Source organism: Sinocyclocheilus anshuiensis, unplaced genomic scaffold, assembly GCF_001515605.1.
Source record: "Sinocyclocheilus anshuiensis isolate Anshui unplaced genomic scaffold, SAMN03320099.WGS_v1.1 scaffold194, whole genome shotgun sequence".
NCBI classification, from domain to species: domain Eukaryota; kingdom Metazoa; phylum Chordata; class Actinopteri; order Cypriniformes; family Cyprinidae; genus Sinocyclocheilus; species Sinocyclocheilus anshuiensis.
Window position 1 is genome coordinate 886,280 of NW_015546074.1, and position 4,416 is coordinate 890,695.

The 4,416-nt window shown below is 36.7% G+C and overlaps 1 pseudogene; it reads left to right on the plus strand.

The window, feature by feature from the left end:
* The window catches only part of LOC107699798 (coiled-coil domain-containing protein 106-like), a 10,186-nt pseudogene that overhangs the window by 2,253 nt on the left and 3,517 nt on the right, over window positions 1–4,416 (plus strand).

Here is a 4,416-nt window from a genome sequence, read left to right on the forward strand (position 1 = left end):
TGATTTCTAGTCGTGTCCTCTTTTGGAAGGCCATACAAAGTAGTTTCTCTTTCACAACAAGACACAGCGTCACACACGGCGGCCTTGAGTGAGCGGATGCCAGCGGATTCGACGAAGGAGCAAAAAAGTATTTTATAAATTTTTGTCTTATTTTAAATATCAATTTAAATTAAAATTAAATTTAATCAATTTCCATTTAGATATTTAATTTGTGTAATTTGGTTCACAGAAATGTGGCTGTTAATGTGTCGAGTGTAAATTATGTATCTTGAATTAGGCCTAATTCAAGTAAGCCACATTTTTCTTATTTTGCTTTCAGCCAAGTTACATATTTTGTATAAATTTTTTATAAGGTGCACCCACTTTACAGATTGTTCTTGACAAAGCAAAACAGACAATAGCGATACAAAAGCAGAAGATTCTTCATCTTTAGGAAAAAGTTGACTCTCTAACAGATGACAAAATTTTTCTCAGATCAAGTTGGCGGATGGTACGTAATAGGGTCATGAACTTGCTTTAAGAACAATTCTGCCAGTCAGAATGTTGCAACGTTTAATTAGAAATACTTTCATCAGACAAGAAAGGCTGTGGACCCTGAGGGTGACATTAGCCCCTTTCGCACTGGGTAGTTATAGGAATTTGGTTTTAGGAACTAGCCACCAGGGTGGTTCCCCGAGAACTAAATGTTCCCCTAGGGCAGTGGTTTTCAAACCTCTCCATGAAGTACCCCCAGCACTGCACGTTTTGTATGTCTCCCTATATCTGACACACCCACTTCAGGTCTTGCAGTCTCCACTAATGAGCTGATGAGTTGAATCAGGTGTGATAGATGAGGGAGACATACAAAATGTGCAGGGCTGGGGGTACTCCAGGACAGGCTTGAGAACCACTGCCCTAGGGCCATTTTCCTAGTTGCATTCGCACCGCCAGTAGGAGCTCTGAAGTGACACAAGCCGTGCTTGTTGTTGTGACTTATTTTGACAGCACTACGAACGCCAGAGCCTGAGCACACAGCGCTCCCATTCTCTGTCTTCATTAGTTTATGATCTGTTTAACAGTCCTGTCTAATATGTTATTAGATAGAATTGTTATACAAAGAAAATAATCAGTATATGAAAAAGTATTAGTGTTTGCCGTGTGGTTGATGTCAAATGTCACTAGCTGCGCAGAAATAGATAATCACGTTTCGCTCGTTCGCCTCAAACTTGCGTTGGATTTTATCCTTAGTGTAAGACTGATAGGTCCATCTATCACTGTTTTCTGTGTTCGTAGTTCGTTCAGCCAATCAACCTACACTTACGTCACTGGTAGTTCCAATTGTGCTGGGCTAGACCCTACTCTTAAGTAGGAGCTAAAGGAGTTCCTAGAACTAAAATCATTCCCAGTTCCTGCAGTGCGAACATGCCAAAAAGCGGGTACTTCTGTCAATAGTTATAGGATCTATAAAAGGTTCCTCTAGTGCGAATGCCCCTATTCCCCTATGCTAAACTGTAATCAGTGAGACATTAGGGTAACACTATTTTACATGCGCTATCAAAGACTGGTTGTTGAAGAATTTTGCATATGTTTTAAGAAGGTTGTTGACCAATAAGGTCACCCCTCTTTTTTGCGTTTGAGACATTACAAACGTTTTCCTAAATTAACTGTGGTAATAAATATGTAAAGTCTTTACCTATAGTTTTGTTCTCTACATATTTTTAATTGTTCTTTGTCATAGAACTTCTGAGGCATGAAGCAGTTATCTCGCCTGGACAGGCACTGACTGCATCTTCATCCACTACTGCTGCATCACAGGAGAATGAGTCCAGTTTTGAATCTTCTGATTCCTCAGAATCTTCAGATTCATCAGATTCTGAACCAAGAGCAAAGAAGAAGAAAAAGGATAAAAAGTGAAAAAAAACAAAAAGAAATCCAAGAAACTGAGGGTTGATTTTAGAAGAGGTATGTTTATTCTATCAAAAGTATTAAAAGGTATAGTTCATCCAGAAATGAAAATTGTCAAGGCTTTAAGTGAATAACCGGACAGCATGTCTCATCGCATCTGCTTTTTGGAGAAAGTCTTAATAATATACTTTATTTTATATAGCGCTCTTAAAAGTTGCATCTCAAAAGAACAAACAAATAAAATACGTTGACATAAAAAATAGAAACATACATCAAAACAAATTTAAGAGACAAAGATGTATAAAAAAAAAACACTGAATATTCACTTGCATGCTAGCCTGAAAAAATAAGTTTTAAGTGAAGATTTAAAAACACTAAGACAGTCCACATGTCTGATCTCAGTGGGAAGAGAATTCCAGAGTTTTGGAGCCACAGAAGAAAAAGCCCGATCACCCATAGAATGTAAACGCGTCGAAGGAACAATTAAAAAGCCAGAATCAGAAGAGCGGAGATTTTGTCTAGGGGTGTAGACAGTTAAAAGTTCAGACAGGTATTGTGGTGCTGAACCATGCAAGGCCTTGTAGGTAAGCATGATGGCAATATGAACTGTTAATGGCAATATGGACTGACCGCGATATCTATGGGTATTTAAAGGTACACCATGTCACTTTTGGTGCTCTAGCGGTTCATACACAAAACTGCATGCATCTCGCATAAGAACATTGTAGCCAGAGATACTTCTCGGTTTATGTCAATGACGAGTCACGCAGGTACTGGGGTTGGCATCCTGCTCTGTCTAAAGTACTCAGAACATAAACAACTTTAGTGATAAATGTACCGTAGTGATTCCAGATAAGACAAAAACATGGTTTGGAAGATGGATTCATGATGTACTCGCTGATTTAATAAATTCTTTAAATTTTGAACAAAAAAAGTGCTACATTGTGTACCTTAAAGGTAATCTGCTAACCTGGCTAGTTATTTTTATTGTTGCCGTTTTATTCAAGTGTAATATCCGAATGTTAGTGAGAAGAAAAATAAAAAAAAAACTTTTTGATATCAGTATGCATATGCGATGAACATTGTTTATGCTCTTTTTTAGTAGCTCCTTGCACAATATTGAATAAAGCGCATACAAATGACCTTAACTGGAAGCGATGCAACCTGTTTTACAACAGAATTAAGTTTGTTGTCATAACCACATTTTGGTTTTGTAGTCTGTTCTTAAAGCAATAGCACACACCAAAATGATAATTATCATTATTAATATAATTTACTCACCTTTTATGTTGTTTCAAACTCGTACAACATTCTTCTTTCTTCTATCCCCTCCAGTAAGAACCCCTGAAGACTCCATCAAACGCTACCACAAAGTGTTACAACTGGTAAATGGTGGTTTCAGTAAAACTGAAGCATACAACAAAATAAATGTTGACAGAAATACGATTGTCATGCAAGCCCCCATTGCTGAGTTGGCAATTGCAAATCCTGAGGAGCACAAAGCTATGAGAGCGACCTTTAAAACGGGAGAAAGCATCCAAAAATGTTCTGGTATCTGTCTTGCACGGTGCCTGGCTCAGCCTAATATAGACATGATAAAAAAAATTGAAGGAGAGCAGTGCCCTTCTTGATATCTCAAAGAAGTGAGGTATATACTTGTTGCTTAAAGGTAACCCAAAAATGAAAATTGTCATCATTTACTCACCCTCAAGTAGTTCCAAACCTGTATGAGTAGTTCCAAACCTGTATGAGTTTCTTTCCTCTGCTGTACACAAAGGAAGCTATTTGGAAGAATGTTTGCAACCAAGCAGATCTTGGGCAACACTGACTGCCATAGTAGGAAAAAAATACTATGGTAGTCAATGGGGGCCGAGATCTGCTTGGTTGCAAACATTCTTCCAAATAGCTAGCTTCCTTTGTGTACAAACAGAGGAAAGAAACTCATACAGGTTTGGAACTACTTGAGGGTGAGTAAATGATGACAATTTTTTAATTTTTGGGTGAACTATCCCTTTAATATCTAACAATGTTTTGTTTAAAAAAATGTTTATAATGTTAACGTAAAACGTAAAAAAAAAAAAGTTTATAATGTTACTGTTGGTTATTAGTGAAAATTCTCCAAACACAGTTTTAAATATTGATTTTATTTTTGCATTGTTACGTAATATCTTTAAATTTTATGTTGAGTTTTATGTAAAGTAATATACAAGTAAAATACAACTTAACAACCTCTTGGTTTAAGGTGCACTGATATTTAAAAGCTTTGTTAGATAAAAGGTGTGTTTTACCTTTTTATTTTCTGTGCTTTTTTAAGTGCTGGTGAATATGTATCTTAAAGTAATTGTCTTGGATATACTGGTGCAAAATAAAATCACCTTGGTGGATGTTAATTGGTATTTTAGATAATGACTTATGACTTTACATGACTACACATTATTACTAAATCATTAACAACTCATAGACTAACATAAATTCATGACTTGTTAATGTATCATTATGTCATGACTTTACTTGGGGGGGGGGGGGGCTAGC